General features: G+C 45.1%; 1 long non-coding RNA gene across 1 annotated transcript; it reads right to left on the minus strand.

The window, feature by feature from the left end:
• Positions 1-1,573: 1,573 nt before the first annotated feature.
• LOC142747905 (uncharacterized) lies at positions 1,574-23,106 on the minus strand. The gene is made up of 3 exons (XR_012882090.1): positions 23,010-23,106; positions 2,201-2,354; positions 1,574-1,752 (listed from the first exon to the last, which is right to left on the minus strand). It is a non-coding gene; the product is annotated as an uncharacterized LOC142747905 (long non-coding RNA).
• Positions 23,107-24,225: the final 1,119 nt, after the last annotated feature.

Raw genomic sequence — 24,225 nt, forward strand, 5'->3', positions numbered from 1 at the left:
TACTAGACATAGTAATGGCTGTCCCCTCTTGAGGGCTGCATTCCCTGGAGCCACCCATCTTAGACAGTGTGGGTGGAGAAGAGACTGACCTGTATTCCATTGCACACAGCATATCTGGGGTGCCTGAGGATCCATCTGAGCCAGAAGAAGTACCAGCCGTGCGATGAGATGAAAGGGGAAGGTTAGGAGCGGTCAGCGCCGTCGTCCCTGCCTGCAGAGGTTGGTCGGTGCCATTTTGTGAGTTTCCCGCTGGAGGATAATATGAGGTAAGTTTGACCGGTCCGGCCATCTTGGGTCTTCCCTTACCCATTGGTAGTCCTCTAGCACCTCGACTGTGGATTTCAGGTGAGTGTGTGCCGATTTTTGGCAATTGAGGTTGTGTGTGAGCCGTTTTAGCTGAGGCTAGGAGCGGAGCTAAGGATTATGCGACCTCTCTCCATGGCATTAGACCACGCCCGCCGGCAACTAACTTTTTAACAAACTTAGCATAAATCACTAGTACAAGCGAATATAAGAAACTTTGTAACATATCCTATTAGAGAAAAATGCCTCTTTCTCCACTTCTCAGGCTCCCCCTTCCTCCTAACGGTTCATTTACTCTGAATATACTGGATCTGTCACTAGTTTAGTAATGCCTAATATCCTAGCTAATCTAATAGGTCAACACCGGGATTATGGTGTGGGGTGGCAAAATGTACCGTAGCCGGACCCCTCTAGTTTTCATTTCAGATACACTAACAGCTCATCATTACATTGATTTGGTCGTGGAACCAGTGGTGTGACCATTTCTCCAAAGTGACCCAGAAGCCGTTTTTCAACAGAATAACGCTAGGCTGTATGTTGGTAATGCTACTGTGAGCAGCCTGCTTGGACTAAACATGCTACCATGGCCTGCAGCATCTCTGTACTTGTCTCCCATCGAGCACATCTGGGACGTCATTGGTCGGCAATTGCAAAGGGAGCTGCCAGCAGCCAATCTTGATGATTTGTATGCCCAAGTGCATTGAGCGTGGCATAACATTCCTCAGACAACCACTGTTAACCTCATTGATAGCATGCCAAGGTGTGTAAGTGTGTGTAATTCTGCACATGGCACTCATACACGATACTGAATAAATCAAGTTATAAAATATATTGTTTCCATTGTATCATTTGCATATCATTAACACGTCTATCGATTCTGTGATTTCCACAATTCCAAAACTATTCCTTCTTGGTGTTGCAATTTAAATGTTGAGGAGTGTATATATTGATAGATAGATTTAGGAGAGCAGGATTCTAATCTACTCTGCATGCAGTGTATAGAAGACAGGATAGCTGTTAGGCTCCAGCCACTAGCTCAGAGAAAACTGAGAGATAGAGCCTGCAGAGGGGAAAACCTGCTAAAATAAATGCCATACACATGTCATATAATGGGAAGAAATAGTGTTATTCCTCGTGTACGCACATATCACAGCCTATTCTGAAAAGTTACCTGAAAGGTTAGGTACACTTTAACACATGTATACAATAACCTTTTTTCCCAAAATGTATGTATGTGAGAATATGATATTAACTACTGCAGCAATATTCCCCAATAATTTTATTTACTCCTTGATGTGGAAGTGTGTGCAGCTAATTTTCCAAACTGCTTATCATCATGTGGGCAAATACTGGTGGTGAAAATGTTATATTCCTTTTCGTAGCATGTTGCATTATCTCTCTATTTCAGGCTGTTATCCAATTCCCCTTACTGCTGGGTGCCAGTAGAACCTGTTTGGTGAAAATAAAGATGGTTTGACTTGAAGAATGAAACAACCTTTAGGATGATAAGATGATAAGATTGTCAATTTGAAGAAGGATTGTGAGAAATTTGGAAAATAGTTGTGTGATAAATCCACAAGGCCTGCATCAAAATAGAAATACTAAACCAAAATTCATGCTATAACTCATACTTTATAAGATCATTCTTCAATATGAAATAAATCATCATTCAACTACCTCTATTATGTGACGTTTGGACTTTCAGTTAACTTTGATTTTATCTAATTTGATCTGGTATCCTATAGAGATGGCAATAGGTAAAGATGCAGGAAAGGGTTGCACGTGACCAGTTACTTAGGCACTGTAATTGGGTTCATATAAGTTAACATTTCATTTATATACATTTTTACTATGGCAGATATGCAGAGTTTTTTCATGCTTCTCACAGATCACTCACTATAAATAATGTGTTGTCTTTATTGTTTCTGGATGTCAATCACAGTTGTTCTTCCATGGGTAATTGCTTGGGTAATTGTGCTAGGAGGTATGTATGGTTCATTGTCTTTATAGCCTCTATTCCGTGATGTAAATATATGGCAAGGTGCATCAACCTGTAAAGTAATTTCTAGATATAATGTCAAAACGTACTGTACATAGTAAAGGAACAAGGCTGTAAGAATGAAGGAAAATAAAGGAAATAAAATATGTCCCTGGGGCATCATTGAAAAGAGCCCCAGAGAAAACAAAACCAAGAACTTACATATAATTTAAAAAAATATAAACACTAAAAATTTCTAAGTCCCCATCATCGGTAAATGATGGTAGCTTTAACTACATATCCTTAATCAAAACCACAGAACACCAGTAATATCCAAATGCCTCAAAATATAAAATAAATGTCATGAGAGTAACATCACAATTTGTACTGAACCGAGCGTGCAGGTTTATTTCAATGGGCGCAAGGGGGGGGGGGGGGGTAGCCATTACCACACATCTCTAGCAGCAATTTATTTCCAGTGAAAAGAAAAGGATCGACATGTTGAACTCAAACATGCCCAATCCTCCTTTTTACAGACAACTGCCTTTGGGGGAAAGTTGGGTGGCCCCCGTACACATTAGATCATCAGCTGTTCCCTTAAAAATCGGCGGGTTTGGCTGAGAGCTATCTTATATGTCTGGGCACCTTTAGATATAGTTATGTTATTGATATGATTATTCATTCATTCATCTATTAGTGATGTTATGTAACACTTGAATTTATGTTTTCCCATATTGAATTAATCTAAAACATTTTCTAAACACATTTAAAAAAAAAAAGCTTCGCTGAAACTAAAATGTTAGTGATATGGATCAGCTGCCATCCATAACTATAACTGCCACAACTACATTCACCGAACAAAGGGACTTATTATTTGCTTTCCCCCATCTCCTCTGCTTAGAAGCTGTATAAGAAAGACACAATGTCCTGACAGTGCAAAGCATAATTAAAGTCTCTTGCTGCTTTGACAGTAGGTTACCATAAATGTTTCTGAATCAAGGTGAGAAGAGACGCCTACTTCACAGATGAAAATGGAAAAGTCAGGAAATTCAGCTTCTCATTTTCCTCTCATAAAAGTGAATAATGTTTGGTGTCAAGAGCCAAAGGCAGCCTGATCATTTTCTTCCAGCTCTCTGACAGAGGCACTTCATATATTTAACTCAGAAATTCATGTATAATTTGGGGTTATTTGTTTAAAACGAGCATCAGTAATCCATCTCAATCCCATTGTTTAACTAGTAATGAGAAACTTAGTTAATCAAGCCCACATAACGAGGCGAGAAAAATGGATGCAATCATGAACCTTTGTCATATTAATGAACGTTATTATAGACTGAGCCCTTGCCAGAAATGCACACATTAAAAAGAATAAATAAATTAGATAAAGTGCAACCTACATTATAATTGTCAGTGGGAAAGCAGTCTGATATAAAATATATTATGGAAAGAAAAGGCGGCATTTAAAGTAGCGCTGCCATTGGGAGTACTTTGCAGAATACATTATGGAATTGCTTAGACAGAAGTTGGTCATGAACTATTCTGCTCTTGTCAGCTACAGTAGCTATTTAAAAATATAGTGGGCAAATGTGAGTGCGACAAATTCCTTGTGCTCCCCACTCTCCATTATTTTTTGAAAGAGGTTGCATAAGATTGGAAACAAAAGTAGCCATACACATATCTTTAGAGCTAAGAAGAGCTTCAGATCGCAGCCCACTAGATCAGGTAAGCCTTTCCCAAAGCTTGGATCTGGATCCTATGCCATTTTCAGACCTAAATTTATTACTACATTCATATGCATGTGCAAGGGTTTGAGGACTACTTCGATGACGGCTTTTTTTATTTTCAATAAAATGGTTAATGAGGGTTGTGTGTGGGGGGTTTTTATTTCAATAAAATATATTTTTTCTATGTCTGTATTTTCTTTTAAACATCATTACAACAGCCTTAGTAATGGCCGCTGGCTGATTGGCAGCGTCCATTACTAAGGTGAGGCTTAGTGTTAGCCGATGCAGAGGCTAACACTAACCCCGATTATTAGCCACCAGGGGTACCGGGAAGAGCTGGGTACCATCCAGTACCCGACCATCTGTGGTGACAACCGGGCACCAGGGCGGCTGCAGGCTGGTATTACTAGGCTGGGAAAGGCTAAAAACAGTGGCCCTTCCCACCCTGGTAATGCTAGGCTGCTGCTACTGTGTTGTATTTGGCTGATTATAAAAAATGGGGGGGGACCCCAAGTCATTGTTTTTTTTTAAATGGAATAACGTTTGGCGGTACCCCCCAATTTTCATAAACAGCCAGATACAACACAGCAGCAGCAGGCTAGCATTACTAGGGTGGGAAGGGCCACTGTTTTTGGCCTTTCCCGGCCTAATACTACCAGCCTGTGGCGGCCCAGTGCCCGACCTACACTACAGATGGTCAAGTACTGGATTGTACCCAGCTCTTCCCGGTACCCTTGGTAGCGGTGGGTACCACGGTATTAATGGGGGATAGTGTTTGCCTCTACACCGGCTAACATTGAGCCCCGGCTTAGTAATGGATGCTGTCAATCAACCAGCGGACATTACTAAGGCAGTAGTAATAAAAAAATTTTTTATTGAAATAAAAAACCCACACATCCTTTATTAACCATTTTATTGAGAATAAAAAAGCTGTAATCGAAGTCCTCGAATCCAACATAGTCCAACAACCGAACCTGTAAAAAAAAAAAAAACACACCAAAAACATTAGTAACACATAAATAAACAATTATTATTCTTACCTTTCTTGGGTCCAGCGCTGGAGCCGCAATGTCAGCGAGCTGAGTCCTATATCTAATCCAATCATTTGTGATACTATCTGCTGATCTAAAGTATTTAATCTCATCATGTGTGATACTGACTGCTGAGCCACTGTATCTAATCCTATCCATAGCTATAGGGTCGTAGCGCTATAGATATGCTGTCTCATATATATATATATATATATATATATATAAATACACGCACACACATGCATATACACATACATAGTATCATGTGTGATACTGTCTGCTGGGCCATGTATCTAAGCCTATCATGTGTGATACTGTTTTCTGGGGCCATGTATCTAAGCCTGTCATGTATGATACGGTCTGCTGAGACAATGCATCCAATGGTGTAGCTATATGAGCCTTAGTCTTATAGATATGCTATCTCCAATATGTGTGTAAAAATGTATTAATTTTTTAGGGTGGGGAGGTAAATATATGTCTCGGGGCTTGTGCCCCTGATCTTTTAAGACCCTAGCAATGCCCATGTTCTACTACCAACTTCTATCTACTCAGATTGACAATAAAATGTTTTACTGAACTGTACTGTCATCATGTTTACAATAAATAAAGTAGTAAAGACTTTTTAAAATACTTATTCAAAAGAACTAAAATAATCCTAATGTTCCATATTTGGAAGTGTAGGTACTACGAGTGCTGCAGAATGGTGCCTCTGTATTCTGTCTAAGGGAGAATAACTCCATAATTCAGCATGTAATAGCTGTCAATAGGACCCATATTATGAATTCACAGTGCATGAACCCTAAAAGTTAGAAGAGTCAGTCAACAGGATGACCCTGCAATACCAGAGGCTAGTCTTAACCACAAAAGGGATATCTTAGAGCTTGAACAGACATACGGTAAGTGTTGAAAAGTTTACACTATTGTATTCTCTCCAAAAGTGGAAGTTAAACAAATATCATTATTACTGCACATCACAAAGGACCCTATAGTAATGTCTACGGCTCTGCAGGTCTCTCTTGCACTGGCTGATGCCAGTGTGTAAAGTTCATCCTCAGTCAAACAATGAAATGTATACCTGAATGGAGCAATGTTTATCATGGTTATGACTTCCATACAGATATAAGGGGATTGTATTTATATACAGAATTGGATTTACTATAAAAAGGTATATGGAAGATCTTAATGATGTTAGAACTACTGTAAAAGATATCTTGCAAGGGGAAGAGAGGAAAATAAATATAACGAAAAAACAAAACAAAAATAAAATGGGGTAATAGAATGAGTGAGAAGTTGATTTTCTTTTGTTTAAGGCCCCATGCACACGACACTAAAAATCGTCTGTAATTGCGGACCGCAATTACGGTCCACAATTAGGGACCCATTCATTTCTATTGTCCACGAACAGCTTCCCGTTTATTTACGGGAAGGTGTCTGGGCTGTAGAAGTGTACCGCAAAAGATAGGACATGTCCTATCTTTTTATTTTTACGGACCATGCTCCCATACTTTGTATAGAAGAACGTGCCAAAAATGCGGCCGGCCGTGCCGGCAATCGCGGCCCGTGATTACGGCCATGGCTGTGTGCATGGGGCCGAAATGAGAAACCAATGTTAAGCAAAACTAAAAGTAAGAGATCCAGCATTTGTATAAAAGATCAACTTTTGCATTTCATGAAAATCTTTTATTCATGGTTTACTGATTACTATGAGTAAGAGGTTTTCCCAAAATGAGTATCAAATGATAATGATTTGTTATATTCCCTTTGGCTAACTTGCAGACCAATAAGCAGACTTCAGACAGCCCGGAGTTTCCCAAAAGACTTCAGACTTAAGACTTACAGCTGTTGGCCATACATGTCTGATCCTTACTACCCCCCACCCCTGTCATGAAGAACTTTTGGGCTACCCCCAGGGGCGTAAATAGGAAAGACTGGGCCCCATAGCAAACTTTTGACTGGGGCCCCCCTCCGCTGGGTATCACACAACCCCCCCTTGTAGATAGTGCCTTCCTATAGATTCCACCACACAGCGCCCCCTATAGATAGCACCATACACAGCCCCCTGTAGATAGCGCCATACACAGCCCCCTGTAGATAACGTCTTACAGCCCCAAATCCCCTGTTGATAACGCCATACAGCCCCCCCTGTAGATAACGCCATACAGACACCCCTGTAGATAACGCCATACAGATACCCCATGTAGATAATGGCATACAGACACCCCCTGAAGATAACGCCATACATATCCCCCCTGTAGATAACACCATACAGACCCCCCTGTAGATAACGCCATACAGACCCACCATGTAGATAACACCATACAGAACCCCCCTGTAGATAAAGCCATACAGATCCCCCCTGTAGATAACGCCATATTGCCCCCCCCCCAAAAAAACGGCCTATAGTTTGTTCTACAAAAGATATGTATCCCCTATCCACAGGATAGGGTATACAGTGAAGGAAATAAGTATTTGATCCCTTGCTGATTTTGTAAGTTTGCCCACTGTCAAAGTCATGAACAGTCTAGAATTTTTAGGCTAGGTTAATTTTACCAGTGAGAGATAGATTATATTTAAAAAAAAACAGAAAATCACATAGTCAAAATTATATATATTTATTTGCATTTTGTACAGAGAAATAAGTATTTGATCCCCTACCAACCATTAAGAGTTCAGCCTCCTCCAGACCAGTTACACCAGGGGCGGACATACCGCATGTGCAGCCGGTGCAGCTGCACAAGGGCCCCGCGTGGGAAGGGGGCCCGTTCAGTGGCGTAACTACCACAGTAGCAGCCGTAGCAGCTGCTACGGGGCCCGCGGCATGGGGGGGCCCGTGTCGCCCTGACAGGCACATTACATTTTATGTACCAGGCCTGGCGGCACGGGCCCCCTCATGCCTAGTAGCATCACAACACTAGGCATGAGGGGAGGGAGGGGGCGGGGGCCCGGTGATAGCCGCCACACTGCACTACCAATCGGGAGGGAGGGGGCGGGTGCCCGGGCCCGGTGATAGCCGCTACACTGCACTGCCAATCTGGCACAGATGAATAGGACAGGACGGCGATGCTGGTGGTAGGAGGAGCGCTCAGGCAGGGGAGAGGACAGGGGGCGGTGCGACGTAAGACTTCGGGCGGCTGGACAGTACAGTCAGGACTGCCGGAGAACTCATAGGATGAGCGGAGGACAGACACAGGACGAGTGGAGGACGTGCAGACTGCAGAGGACAGGTAGATGAAGTTAAAAAGTTCATGTCAGAAGGGAGAAGTTTTTATGTAGAAAAATCTGCCTCATAATTCCTTCCGGAATTTTTAGGCATATTTTGACCTGCCGGTAGAACACTTCCCGCGTTTTTCATTGCGTTTTTTTGTGGCGTTTTTCGGCCATCGGGCCGTGGGCAGGGAAACGCAGCAAAAAACGCATTTTCTGCCTGCCATTGTTGTCAATGGGAAGTCAGAGACAGAAACGCCCGAAGAAAGGGCATTGCGCTTCTTTTTCCCGCATGCGGTTTTTACTGCTCGCAGGAAAAATTTCATGGATTTCAATGGGAGGCACTTTCTGACGTTTTTCGCGAAAAAAACCTCAGTGTGAACTCCCCCTAACACAGGGGCGTAACTACTGCTATAGCAGCCGTAGCGGCTGCTACGGGGCCGCGGCATGAGGGGGCCCGCGTCACCTGCCGGCACGGGCCCCCACCTTGGCCGGAATCTCCGCTAGCTGCCGCTATGGCTGCTACAGCGCGATGCCACGGAACACTACGGCAGAGCAGGGAGTATCTCCCCGCTCTGCCATTAAACATAAGACATGTATCCCCTATCCACAGGATAGGGGATACGTGTGTGATCGCTGGCATTGATAGGGAGAACGGGGGACCGAAAGTCCCCTGAAGTTCTCCATCACAAACCTCGGACTTCCGGGGTCTGTGTCGGCAGCTCCGTAGAAATGAATGGAGCGCCGGTCACACTTGAGCTGCGCAGACACCGGAAGTCAGAGGTGAGTGATGGAGAACTTCGGGGGACTTTCGGTCCCCCGCTCTCCCTATCAATGCCAGCGATCACACATGTATCCCCTATCCTGTGGATAGGGGATACATGTCTTTTGTCTTTTCACACTGTAGGTCGCATTTTTTTGAGTGATTGGGGGTGTATGGCGTTCCCTACAGGGGGGGGGCTGTATAGCGTTCCCTACAGGGGGGGGCTGTAAGGCGTTCCCTACAGGGGGGGCTGTATAGCGTTCCCTACAGGGGGGGCTGTATAGCGTTCCCTACAGGGGGGTCTGTATGGCGTTCCCTAAAGGGGGGTCTGTATGGCGTTCCCTACAGGGGGGGCTGTATGACTTTCCCTACAGACCCCCCCTGTAGGGAACGCCATACAGAACCCCTGTAGATAACGCCATACAGACCCCACTGTAGATAACGCCATAAAGTCCCCCCTGTAGATAACACCATACAGCCCCCTGTAGATAACGCCATACAGCCCCCCTGTAGATAACGCCATACAGCCCCCTCTGTAGATAGCGCCATACAGTCCCCCCTGTAGATAGCGCCATACAGTCCCCCCTGTAGATAGCGCCATACAGTCCCCCCTGTAGATAGCGCCATACAGTCCCCCCTGTAGATAGCGCCATACAGTCCCCCCTGTAGATAGCGCCATACAGACCCCCCTGTAGATAGCGCCATACAGACCCCTCTGTAGATAGCGCCATACAGTCCCCCCTGTAGATAACGCCATACAGCCCCCTCTGTTGATAGCGCCATACAGTCCCCCCTGTAGATAACGCCATACAGCCCCCTCTGTAGATATCTTGAGATTCAGTCCTGCTTGATAGGTAACAGTGCAGTAAGCTAACCATGATAAGATCATCTAAATTATTGCATCTCAGTTGCATGAGTGCTTTGTGTTATATTCAATGATTCAATTTAACCTAAGTCTCTAAATGTGGGCAAAGAAAATAAAAAAACTATACTCACCTCCTCCCTCGCCTCCGTTCACCCGCCGCAGCCCCCATCCTCCTGTCTCGGTCTGTGTTACAAGTGTACAAGGCTGCACTGGTGACGCGCTGCCGATGGCACGTGACCGCTGCTGCCAATAACTCCTCATTGGTGTGCTGCTGAGGACAGTAGTTCCACAGCAAATCGCTGTTGAGGGCATTGATTGGCTGCAGCGGTCATGTGCCATCGACCGCGCGTCACCACAGCAGCTTTGTAAACACAGAAAGGGATAGGGGCTGCGGAGGGGGAACGGAGGCGCCGGAGGAGGTGAGTATAGGTTTTTCATTTTCTTTGCCCACATTTAGGGACTTAGTTTAGATAAGAATTTAACCCGGAAAAAAATGTGTTACTTGTGTTCTAAACTGGTAATAAAATGTACAATATAAATCTTCCTTCATAATTTTTATTAGTAAGGTTTATTTTTATATGCATATATATGTTTAGGTAACTTTGTCGGTATTGGGGGGGGGGCGGGGGGGCCCTGGCACATTATCTGCACAGGGGCCTTTTGCAGTCTGTGTCCGCCACTGAGTTACACGCTCCAAATCAACTTGGTGCCTGCATTAAAGACAGCTGTCTTAAATGGTCACCTGTATAAAAGACTCCTGTCCACAGACTCAATTAATCAGTCTGACTCTAACCTCTACAACATGGGCAAGACCAAAGAGCTTTCTAAGGATGTCAGGGACAAGATTATAGACCTGCACAAGGCTGGAATGGGCTACAAAACCATAAGTAAGACGCTGGGTGAGAAGGAGACAACTGTTGATGCAATACTAAGAAAATGGAAGACATACAAAATGACTGTCAATCGACATCGATCTGGGGCTCCATGCAAAATCTAACCTCGTGGGGTATCCTTGATCCTGAGGAAGGTGAGAGCTCAGCCGAAAACTACACGGGGGGAACTTGTTAATGATCTCAAGGCAGCTGGGACCACAGTCACCAAGAAAACCATTGGTAACACATTACGCCATAATGGATTAAAATCCTGCAGTGCCTGCAAGGTCCCCCTGCTCAAGAAGGCACATGTACAGGCCCGTCTGAAGTTTGCAAATGAACATCTGGATGATTCTGAGAGTGATTGGGAGAAGATGCTGTGGTCAGATGAGACTAAAATTGAGCTCTTTGGCATTAACTCAACTCACCGTGTTTGGAGGAAGAGAAATGCTGCCTATGACCCAAAGAACACCGTCCACACTGTCAAGCATGGAGGTGGAAACCTTATGTTTTGGGGGTGTTTCTCTGCTAAGGGAAAAGGACTACTTCACCGCATCAATGGGAGAATGGATGGAGACATGTACCGTCAAATCCTGAGTAACAACCTCCTTCCCTACACCAGGACATTAAAAATGGCTCGTGGCTGGGACTTCCAGCACGACAATGACCCGAAACATACAGCCAAGGCAACAAAGGAGTGGCTCAAAAAGAAGCACATTAAGGTCATGGAGTGGCCTAGCCAGTCTCCAGACATTAATCCCATCGAAAACCTTTGGAGGGAGCTGAAGATTCGAGTTGCCAAGCGACAGCCTCGAAATCTTAATGATTTACAGATGATCTGCAAAGAGGAGTAGGCCAAAATTCCATCTAACATGTGTGCAAACCTCATCATCAACTACAAAAAAACGTCTGACTGCTGTGCTTGCCAACAAGGGTTTTGCCACCAAGTATTAAGTCTTGTTTGCCAAAGGGATCAAATACTTATTTCTCTGTGCAAAATGCAAATAAATATATATAATTTTGACAATGTGATTTTCAGTTTTTTTTTAAATATAATCCATCTCTCACTGGTAAAATTAACCTAGCCTAAAAATTCTAGACTGTTCATGTCTTTGACAGTGGGCAAACTTACAAAATCAGCAAGGGATCAAATACTTATTTCCTTCACTGTACATGTGTGATCACTGGCAGCGATAAGGAGAACGAGGGACCGAAAGTCCCCCAATGTTCTCCATGACAAACATTGGATTTCCGGCGTCTGCGCAGTTCAATAAAAATGAAAGGAGCACTGGTCACGCATGCGCACAAGCGTGACCAGTGTGCAAGTCATTTCTATGGAGCTGCAGACAGACCCCGGAAGTCCGAGGTCTGTCATGGAGAACTTCGGGGGACTTTTGGTCCCCCGTTCTCCTTATCGCTGGGCGTCCCAGCGATCACACATGTATCCCCTATCCTGTGAATAGGGGATGCATTTCTTTTGTAGGAACAACCCCTTCAGTGGCGTCCATAGCGGCTGCTAGTGGAGCCTTCGGCCATGGGGGGGCCCGTTCCGGCAGGTGGCAGGTGGCAGTTTTTTTTTAAATATAATCCATCTCTCACTGGTAAAATTAACCTAGCCTAAAAATTCTAGACTGTTCATGTCTTTGACAGTGGGCAAACTTACAAAATCAGCAAGGGATCAAATACTTATTTCCTTCACTGTACATGTGTGATCACTGGCAGCGATAAGGAGAACGAGGGACCGAAAGTCCCCCAATGTTCTCCATGACAAACATTGGATTTCCGGCGTCTGCGCAGTTCAATAAAAATGAAAGGAGCACTGGTCACGCATGCGCACAAGCGTGACCAGTGTGCAAGTCATTTCTATGGAGCTGCAGACAGACCCCGGAAGTCCGAGGTCTGTCATGGAGAACTTCGGGGGACTTTTGGTCCCCCGTTCTCCTTATCGCTGGGCGTCCCAGCGATCACACATGTATCCCCTATCCTGTGAATAGGGGATGCATTTCTTTTGTAGGAACAACCCCTTCAGTGGCGTCCATAGCGGCTGCTAGTGGAGCCTTCGGCCATGGGGGGGCCCGTTCCGGCAGGTGGCACGGGCCCCCTCATGCTGCGGGCCCCGTAGCAGCCGCTACGGCTGCTATAGCGGTAGTTACGCTACTGGCTACCCACATACTTATTGGGTTGTCAGCTTATCCCATTGAAATCAGTGAGTATAGTCAGCTTTAATGCATTGTGTGTATGGCCAGCTTAAGGTTAGAACTACAATCTTGTATTTTATCTTGCATGTGACAGCTTCAAGAACAGCTTTTCTTTTACACTATGTCTTATTGATACATTTTTCATGCACCAAAAATCGGAGAAAGTTACATGTAAAAGCAACTCAATGTATTCCTATGGATGGCAACTGTTGAGCTCCAAAAATATATGTGTAACCCCAGGCGAAAGGTTTTTGTAAACGTCTATGCCTACTGATAGATGTACAGAGCAGTAATGGTGAATTTCCACAGCCCTGTATGTTAATATTGAATCACTTATGTGCCTAAAAGAAGAAATACAAAAATAACATGAGGGAATCGCTGTTTATACAGTTCCTTAATATATCCTGTAAAGTGTCACCAAGGTAGAGTGCTATTAAAAATATTTATCTGGTGAGATTACTAAATCCTAGTTATGTAAAAATGAATGTTAAAAGTGTGACATGACTGTGTTCCCTAGGGGTATAATAAAAGACAGTATGATGACTTATAATTATCATGACAATTCCACAATGTTAATGACACTTTTTTCAATTGGTATATATATCCTTGTCATGTAAAAAAAAGACTGTGAATTTTGTCGTATAATGCTGACAGACATGACATGACATAGATAGCTTTATAACTTATTAGCAAAAGTATGTCTCTCACTATTTAGACTCACTTGGCTCAATGTCAGATCATTGTGCTTTACACTAATGAACCATTCTGAAAGAGCGGCTTGTACAGCACAGTGGAGGTAATAAGCTAATTAGATGGACATGAAAAGTTTGCTTCCAGCTAGACTGAAATCTTTTGCTCAATACATCTTTTTTTCAAGAATGAAAAGAACGCTGTATTATAGAGAATAGCATACACCATTCACCCATATTATTAAAATCACCTGCCTAATAATGTGTAGGTCACACTAGTGCCGCCAAAACATCTCTGACCCATTGAGACATGAACTCCACAAGACATCTGAAGGCGTTCTGTGGTATCTGGCACCAAGACAGTAGTACTGTAACTTTAAGTCCTGTAATTTGAGGGGTGGGATCTCCATTGATTAGACTTTTCTAACACATCCCACAGATGCTCATTCGGATTGATATCTGGAGAATTTGGAGGTTAAGTCAACACTTTGAATCATCCGAAATGTATAATGTTTCTCAAATCATTCCTGAGCAATTTTACAGAGTGGCAGCATAAATTACACTGCCGAAAAGAGGTCACTGCCATTAGGGAATACCATTTTCATGAAGATATCTATCTAATATATATATATATATATATATATATATGCACTACCGTTCAAAAGTTTGGGGTCACCCAGACAATTTTGTGTTTTCCATGAAAACTCACACTTATATTTATCAAATGAGTTGCAAAATGACTAGAAAATATAGTTAAGACATTGACAAGGTTAGAAATAATGAATTTTCTCCTTCAAACTTTGCTTTCGTCAAAGAATGCTCCATTTGCAGCAATTACAGCATTGCAGACCTTTGGCATTCTAGCTGTTAATTTGCTGAGGTAATTGGGATAAATTTCACCCCATCCTTCCAGAGGCCCTCCCACAAGTTGGATTGGCTTGATGGGCACTTCTTGCGTACCATACGGTCAAGCTGCTCCCACTACAGCTCTATGGGGTTGAGATCTGGTGACTGCGCTGGCCACTCCATTACAGATAGAATACCAGCTGCCTGCTTCTTCACTAAATAGTTCTTGCATAATTTGGAGGTGTGCTTTGGGTCATTGTCCTGTTGTAGGATGAAATTGGCTCCAATCAAGCGCTGACCACAGGGTATGGCATGGCGTTGCAAAATGGAGTGATAGCCTTCCTTACTCAAAATTCCTTTTACCTTATACAAATCTCCCACTTTACCAGCACCAAAGCAACCCCAGACCATCACATTACCTCCACCATGCTTGACAGATGGCATCAGGCACTCTTCCAGCATCTTTTCAGTTGTTCTGCGTCTCACAAATGTTCTTCTGTGTGATCCAAACACCTCAAACTTCGATTCGTCTGTCCAACACTTTTTTCCCAATCTTCCTCTGTCCAATGTCTGTGTGCTTTTGCTCATATTAATCTTTTCCTTTTATTAGCCAGTCTCAGATGTGGCTTTTTCTTTGCCACTCTGCCCTGAAGGCCAGCATCCCGGAGTCGCCTCTTCACTGTAGACGTTGACACTGGCATTTTGCGGGTACTATTTAATGAAGCTGCCAGTTGAGGACCTGTGAGGCGTCTATTTCTCAAACTAGAGACTAATGTACTTGTCTTGTTGCTCAGTTGTGCAGCGGGGCCTCCCACTTCTCTTTCTACTCTGGTTAGAGCCTGTTTGTGCTGTCCTCTGAAGGGAGTAGTACACACCGTTGTAGGAAATCTTCAGTTTCTTGGCAATTTCTCGCATGGAATAGCCTTCATTTCTAAGAACAAGAATAGACTGTCGAGTTTCACATGAAAGCTCTCTTTTTCTAGCCATTTTGAGAGTTTAATCGAACCCACAAATGTAATGCTCCAGATTCTCAACTAGCTCAAAGAAGGTCAGTTTTATAGCTCCTCTAAACAGCAAAACTGTTTACAGCGGTGCTAACGTAATTGCACAAGGATTTTTAAGTGTTTTCTAATCATCCATTAGCCTTCTAACACAGTTAGCAAACACAATGTACCATTAGAACATTGGAGTGATGGTTGCTGGAAATGGGCCTCTATACACCTATGTATATTGTCACGGACACTGGGTTTGTGGACCCACTAGGCCGCTCCGCCGTAGCGGGGAGGCAGCTGACCAGGTCACAGTCTATGCGAAAGTAAAATGGCAGACAGTAATGCTTGGGTACCTGAATTAGTCCGGGCGGTGGCCGTGGCTTCAGCACGGGTGGAGGCAGGTGCGGCAAGTGGCGCCAGACGTGGCGGGCAGTATCCGATGAGCGGTAGACACTTGATGTGGCAGATGACACTTGACGTGCCGGATGGCACTTGACGTGGCAGATGGCACTTGACGTGGCAGATGGCACTTGACGTGGCAGAAGACACTTGACGTGGCAGATGGCACTTGACGTGGCAGATGGCACTTGATGTGGCAGATGGCACTTGACGTGGCAGAAGACACTTGGACGCGGGTAGGCACAGGAACAATACGGAATACAGGAACGGTAACAGGAGACGGGTAACAGTTGGAACGGGAGACACTAAGGGACCATTTGCGAGACAGACTGGGAAAGACTAACAACGCTCAGGCAAGGATTAGAAGGCCAGGGGCCTTCTTATAGACCAGGAAATCGTGGCAGTTGATAGTGATGACGATTTCCTAATTGCGCGCGCTGGCCCTTTAAGGCCGGGCGCGAGCGTGCGCGCACCCTATGGGACCCAGCCGGACGGAGCAGAAGTGAGCCCTGGCATCTCCTAGGAGGGAGACGGAGGCCAGCGCTCACAGATCCATGGCTGCGGGCGTCGGGAGGTGAGTAAACCCGACGGCCAGCGGCCATGGGCGCTACATAGATATTGCATTAAAAACCAGATGTTTGCATCTAGAATAGTAATTTAGCACATTAACAATGTATAGAGTGTATTTCTGATTAATTTAATGTTATCTTCATTGAAAAAACTGTGCTTTTCTTGCAAAAATAAGGAAATTTCTAAGTGACCCTAAAGTTTTGAACGGTAGTGTATATGTAAAGGATCTGCCAGGCACAGCTTCGGGGTTAACTCCCAGAACTAATCAGTCAGCACCTGAGAATACATCCCGGAGACTGACTCCTGCTTCCACCATTCAGGCTGGCAGGCTTAGGAGTGGGAGAGCCTATCGTAACCTGGCCAGACTCGGCTAGCTCCCGCCCTCGGTCTATTTAAGCCTGCACTTCCTGTCCCTTGGTGCTTGTGATTCTTTCCTTGTGGTTTCCTGGCCCAGCTACAGCTCCTGCTATTTTTGATCCTGCTCCATACAGACCCTGGCTTACCGACTACTCTTCTGCTTTTCGTTTTGTACCTCGCACACTCCTGGCTTGACTCTGCTCGTTCACCACTCTGGTTGCTCACGGTGTTGCCGTGGGCAACGGCCCCTTTTCCTTGCTTGTGTTCCTTTGTATGTTTGTCGTGCACTTACTGAGCGCAGGGACCGCCGCCCAGTTGTACCCCGTCGCCTAGGGCGGGTCGTTGCAAGTAGGCAGGGACAGAGTGGCGGGTAGATTAGGGCTCACTTGTCCGTCTCCCTACCCCCTGCCATTACATAATCACAAGCCCATACCTAGTCTACCCCTGGTCCCTGACACCACTATGGATCCCCGTGAGACCCTGGCTCAGCAAATGCAGGGTCTCTCCCTACAGATCCAGGCCCTGGCTCAGAGGGTGAACCAGCCTGATGCTACCCTGGTAGTTCCCCTCACCGCACCTCTTGAACCCCACCTCAAGTTGCCCGACCGGTTCTCAGGGGACCGGAGGGCTTTTCTCTCCTTTCGGGAGAGTTGTAGGCTTTACTTTCGTTTAAAGACTCATTCCTCAGGTTCTGAGAGCCAGCGGGTGGGTATAATTATGTCCCTACTCCAGGAAGGGCCCCAAGAGTGGGCCTTCTCCTTGGCTCCTGACGCCCCTGAACTTTCCTCCGTTGATTGTTTCTTTTCTGCTCTCGGACTTATTTATGACGAGACTGACAGGACTGCCTTTGCCGAGAGTCAGCTGGTGACCTTAAGTCAGGGTAAGAGACCTGTTGAGGAGTATTGCTCTGACTTTCGGAAGTGGTGCGTAGCTTCTCGGTGGAATGACCCTGCCTTAAGGTGCCAGTTTAGATTGGGTCTGTCGAATGCTCTGAAGGACCTGCTAGTTAGCTATCCCTCTTCTGACTCCCTAGACCAGGTTATGGCTTTAGCGGTACGACTTGACCGACGTCTCAGGAAACGACAACGTGAACGTTTATGTGTTTTCTCCTCCGACTCCCCCCATGATGCCTCCCGAAGCTCCGTTGCTTCGCTCCTCCCCGAAAGATTCAGAGATACCTATGCAACTCGGGGCCTCCGTGTCCCCCCAACAACGTAGAGAATTCCGCAGGAAGAATGGTCTCTGCTTCTACTGTGGGGACGACAAGCATCAAGTGAACAACTGTCCTAAGCGTAAGATTGCAGTCAGAGAACTTCCGCGTCTAAGTGATCATCGGGGAGGTCACTTGGGCGCACAGGTATTTCCCGTAAATATGAAACGTACTAAGATCTTGCTTCCCTTCCAGGTCTCTTTTGGTGGTAGGTCTGCTACCGGCAGTGCCTTTGTGGATTCAGGGTCCTCTACTAATATCATGTCTGTGGAATTTGCTATGTCCCTTGCTATGCCTCTGATTGATTTGCCTAAACCTGTCCCGGTAGTGGGTATCGACTCCACTCCTCTTGCTAATGGTTATTTTACACAGCATACCCCTGTTTTTGAACTCCTTGTTGGCTCCATGCATTTGGAGCAATGCTCTGTACTGTTGATACAGGGATTATCGTACGATTTGGTTTTAGGCCTTCCCTGGTTGCAGTTGCATAATCCTACGTTTGACGGGAATACTGGGGAGCTAACCAAATGGGGTAATGAATGTTGTACGTCATGTTTTTCTGTTAATTCTATTTCTCCCCCTAAGGAGGCGAATACGCTACCCGAGTTTGTTCAGGACTTCGCTGATGTTTTCTCTAGGGAGGCCTCCGAAGTGTTACCTCCTCATAGAGAATACGATTGCGCTATCGAATTGGTACCAGGAGCTAAGCTTCCTAAGGGTAGGATATTTAATCTTTCTTGTCCCGAACGTGAAGCTATGAGAGTGTATATCCAGGAATGCCTGGCCAAGGGTTACATTCGTCCCTCTTCTTCTCCGGTAGGTCCTGGCTTCTTCTTCGTGGGGAAGAAGGATGGTGGTCTTAGGCCATGCATTGACTACCGTAGCCTGAATAAGGTCACGGTAAGGAACCAGTATCCCCTTCCTTTGATTCCTGATCTCTTTAATCAGGTTCAGGGGGCCCAATGGTTTTCTAAATTGGATCTACGGGGGGCGTATAACCTTATTCGCATCAAAGAGGGGGATGAGTGGAAGACTGCGTTTAACACGCCCGAAGGCCATTTCGAATACCTCGTCATGCCCTTTGGGTTGTGTAATGCCCCTGCGGTCTTCCAGAATTTCATAAATGAGATTTTGAGAAATTACCTGGGGATTTTTCTGGTAGTGTACCCTGATGACATACTGGTGTTTTCCAAGGACTGGTCCTCCCACATTGAGCATGTCAGGAAGGTGCTCCAGGTCCTTCGGGAAAATAAACTGTTTGCCAAAACCGAAAAATGTGTGTTTGGGGTACAGGAGATTCCATTTTTGGGTCAAATCCTCACTCCTCATGAATTCCGCATGGACCCCGCCAAGGTTCAGGTTGTGGCGGAATGGGTCCAACCTGCCTCCCTGAAGGCGTTACAGTGTTTTTTGGGGTTCGCTAATTATTACAGGAGATTTATTGCTAACTTCTCGGTCATCGCTAAGCCCCTTACGGACCTCACTCGCAAAGGTGCTGATCTCCTCCACTGGCCTCCTGAGGCTGTCCAGGCTTTTGAGGTCCTTAAGAAGTGCTTTGTCTCGGCCCCGGTGCTGGTTCAGCCCAACCAAATGGAGCCATTTATCGTGGAAGTTGACGCATCTGAGGTGGGAGTGGGGGCTGTCTTGTCCCAGGGTACCAGGTCCCTCACCCATCTCCGCCCCTGTGCCTACTTCTCCAGGAAGTTTTCGCCAACTGAAAGTAACTATGATATTGGCAACCGCGAACTCTTAGCCATTAAATGGGCATTTGAAGAGTGGCGCCACTTCCTGGAGGGGGCTAGGCACCAGGTAACGGTCCTTACCGACCACAAGAATCTGGTTTTCCTAGAATCTGCCCGGAGGCTAAACCCAAAACAAGCTCGATGGGCGTTATTTTTTACCAGATTCAATTTTTTGGTTACCTATAGGGCTGGGTCTAAAAATATTAAGGCTGATGCACTGTCGCGTAGCTTCATGGCCAGCCCTCCTTCGGAGGAAGATCCTGCTTGTATTTTGACTCCAGGTATAATCATTTCCTCGATCGATTCTGATTTAGTCTCTGATATTGCTGCTGATCAAGGTGCAGCTCCCGGGAACCTTCCTGAGAACAAGCTGTTTGTTCCCCTGCAATTCCGGCAAAGGGTACTTAGGGAAAATCATGACTCCGCACTATCTGGTCATCCAGGCATCCTGGGTACCAAACACCTCATTACCAGAAATTATTGGTGGCCTGGGTTTCCTAAAGACGTTAAGGCCTATGTTGCCGCTTGTGAGGTTTGTGCTAGGTCCAAGACTCCCAGTTCCCAACCAGCGGGCTTACTGCGTTCGTTGCCCATTCCCCAGAGATCTTGGACACATATCTCCATGGATTTTATCACCGATTTGCCTCCATCCCAAGGCAAGTCGGTGGTGTGGGTGGTGGTGGACCGCTTCAGTAAGATGTGCCACTTTGTGCCCCTCAAGAAACCTTGTTTGTCAAACACATCCTGCGTCTCCATGGGGTCCCGGTCAATATTGTTTCGGACAGAGGGGTACAATTTGTTTCATTGTTTTGGAGAGCCTTCTGTATGAAGTTGGGGATTGATCTGTCCTTCTCCTCTGCCTTCCATCCTGAAACCAATGGCCAAACGGAGAGGACTAATGAATCTCTAGAACAATACTTAAGGTTTTTTGTCTCTGACTGTCAATTTGATTGGGTCTCTTTCATTCCCCTCGCCGAATTTTCCCTTAATAACCGGGTCAGTAACTCGTTAGGGGTCTCTCCTTTTTTTTGTAATTTTGGGTTTAATCCACGGCTCTCCTCCGTTTCACATGGTAGTTCCAACAATCCCGAGGTAGAGGTCGTTCATCGGGAACTGTGCACAGTCTGGGCCCAGGTTCAGAAAAACCTAGAGGTGTCCCAGAGCGTACAAAAAACTCAGGCTGATAAAAAGCGTTCCGCTAACCCCCTGTTTATGGTCGGGGATCTGGTGTGGTTGTCGTCTAGGAACTTGCGTCTCAAGGTTCCGTCCAAGAAGTTTGCTCCCCGGTTTATTGGGCCGTATAAGGTCATTGAGGTCCTCAATCCTGTCTCCTTCCGGCTGGAGTTACCCCCGTCTTTTCGGATACACGACATGTTTCATGCCTCCCTCCTCAAACACTGCTCCCCGTCCTTGGCTCCCTCGAGGAGACCTCCTGTTCCCATCCTCACCCCGGAGGGGGTGGAATTTGAGGTGGCCAGGATTGTGGACAGCAAGATGGTCCAAGGCTCCCTCCAGTACCTGGTCCATTGGAGAGGATACGGGCCCGAGGAGAGGACTTGGGTACCCGCCCGGGATGTTCACGCTGGGGTATTGGTCAGGAGGTTCCACCTGCGTTTCCCCAGTAAGCCAGGTCCACTTAGAAAGGGTCCGGTGGCCCCTCATAAAAGGGGGGGGTACTGTAAAGGATCTGCCAGGCACAGCTTCGGGGTTAACTCCCAGAACTAATCAGTCAGCACCTGAGAATACATCCCTGAGACTGACTCCTGCTTCCACCATTCAGGCTGGCAGGCTTAGGAGTGGGAGAGCCTATTGTAACCTGGCCAGACTCAGCTAGCTCCCGCCCTCGGTCTATTTAAGCCTGCACTTCCTGTCCCTCGGTGCTTGTGATTCTTTCCTTGTGGTTTCCTGGCCCAGCTACAGCTCCTGCTATTTTTGATCCTGCTCCATACAGACCCTGGCTTACCGACTACTCTTCTGCTTTTCGTTTTGTACCTCGCACACTCCTGGCTTGACTCGGCTCGTTCACCACTCTGGTTGCTCACGGTGTTGCCGTGGGCAACGGCCCCTTTTCCTTGCTTGTGTTCCTTTGTATGTTTGTCGTGCACTTACTGAGCGCAGGGACCGCCGCCCAGTTGTACCCCGTCGCCTAGGGCGGGTCGTTGCAAGTAGGCAGGGACAGAGTGGCGGGTAGATTAGGGCTCACTTGTCCATCTCCCTACCCCCTGCCATTACAGTATATATGTATATATATATATATATATATATATATATATATATATATATATACACATATATATATATATATATATATATATATATACACACATACATATACATACATATATATACCTATATATACAATATGACCTATGTACCTTATATATAATCTATTATTTTTATAAGAAACTGTATAACACCCCCCATTTAAATGCAATCAGTCACGAGAATTACGGTATATTTATTTTTTGAACCTATGTGTATAAATCAATTAATTTCTTTCACAGACAAATCAAGGAAATGTATTGCATGACCATTAGGGCTCATATACATGATGTTATTATGGCTCCATATAGCCTTCAAGTTGTACAGAGCCATATCACAGCACCTATAGAAGCCTATGGGAACCTACTTTACCTCATTAAGCCGCTATATAAATCTGACTTAAAAACAATTGGGCCATGTTCCATCGGATGCTGTATTATGAAGGTATTCTCCTCAAAAAGCATTGCTTTTAGGGTAGAATATTACGGTTCTATATGGAGGCACGATATTGCGGCACATGGAGCGCCTATGGCTTCGGAGCGTGTAGGCTCTGCCGTGTGCATGAGGCTTAACGCAAACATAACTGCTGTAATATTGGCAATGTTTCATTCTAGGTAATTATCCATCCCTGGGAATCCTGGTTTCTTCTTTCTCTGAGCACTATACTAAAACAAGAAAATATCACTGGGAGTCTAGTGAAAGATTCTTAAGGGCTGGAAAACTTTCAGACATCACAAAAGCTATTGAAAGGACAATTGCAATATCAAATGTGCTGCAAATGTCAATGGCTGCAACACAATATAATATACATGGCTTAATAGTCTCAAAAGCATTCAGCAAAAAAAAAAAAGTGGCTCTCCTGGGAGAGCCATGTCTGCAAAGACGCAAAGAAATCACTGCAGGGCAAAGATGTGACAGTCATGTGGCTGTTAAGGCTGAAGTGGGATTTTCTGACTTGAATGCTAAATAGTATGTATATTGTAAATCAATGACTGTAAGTTTACCTTATAAATCTAACTCTACTGTAAATGTTTTTCTGTAATAAGGACTGTTGATCTTGCCGGGTAGGTACGATGAGTGCTGCTATTCCAGAGAAAAAGACGAATCCTGGGGAAAAACTTCCAGATTATTCAGAATAACATTAGCATGGTTAAGATTAATGTCACACCACATTTGGGGCCACTCAGTTGATGTATTTGTTTAAAAAATGTATACTGTAAAAAGCAATGCAAACATATGCCACTGTATGGTTATACAGTTGTATACATCTGTCTTTGACTTCCATTATAAAACATTACACATTAGCGCAGACATTTTGTGGTTTTTTTTCTCTTCTGAAAGAGGTGATATAAACCTTCCAAACATATGCCAAAATGTCTGCACAATAAAAGCCTATTTTTTTTGTTGTACAATAATTTTCCTCAAGTGCCCAAGAACATTTCAAAGTAAAGTATTTTTTTTTATATCACTTAAAAAGCCACATGTAAAAACTATGTTTTTTGCTTTAGGTACTGTGATGAGGATTTGCGCAGTATCAGCTCTAGGAGCATTAACTGTGCACACGGTAGCAGGCTTTTACGTCAGAAAACAGCTGCCTCGTTTCAGCTGTAATTGCTCCTCCTCGCATTTTGCGAGGCTTCTCTGACAGCCGTAAATTTTGAGCTGCTCTTCATTGAGTTCAATGAAGAACGGCTCAAATTACGTCTGAAAGAAGTGTCCTGCACTTCTTTTGAGGAGGCTGTATTTTTACGCGTCGTCGTTTGACAGCTGTCAAACGATGACGCGTAAATGACAAGTTGTCTGCACAGTACGTCGGCAAACCCATTCAAATGAATGAGCAGATGTTTGCCGACGTATTGTAGCCTTATTTTCAGACGTAAAACTAGGCATAAAACGCCTCGTTTGCGTCTGAAAATAGGTCGTGTGAACCCAGCCTATATCTGCAAGAAAAACACAGCCGCTTGTGATACAGCCTTTTGCTGCACCACAATATCAGAAGATTTCATGACACCTCATTTTAAATCCATAGGCATTAATATGGAGTGGTTCGGCCCTTTGCAGAAAAAAACGCTTAGATTCTTCTGGGAAGGCTTTCTATAAGGTTTTATAGCGTATATGTGGGAATTTGTTCCCATTCATCCAGAAGATCATTTGTGAGGTCAGACACTGATGTTGGAGGAGAGGGTTTGGCTCGCAATCTCCGTTCTAGTTCATCCGAAG

The sequence above is a fragment of the Rhinoderma darwinii genome, chromosome 3 (assembly GCF_050947455.1).
Source record: "Rhinoderma darwinii isolate aRhiDar2 chromosome 3, aRhiDar2.hap1, whole genome shotgun sequence".
Taxonomy (NCBI): domain Eukaryota; kingdom Metazoa; phylum Chordata; class Amphibia; order Anura; family Rhinodermatidae; genus Rhinoderma; species Rhinoderma darwinii.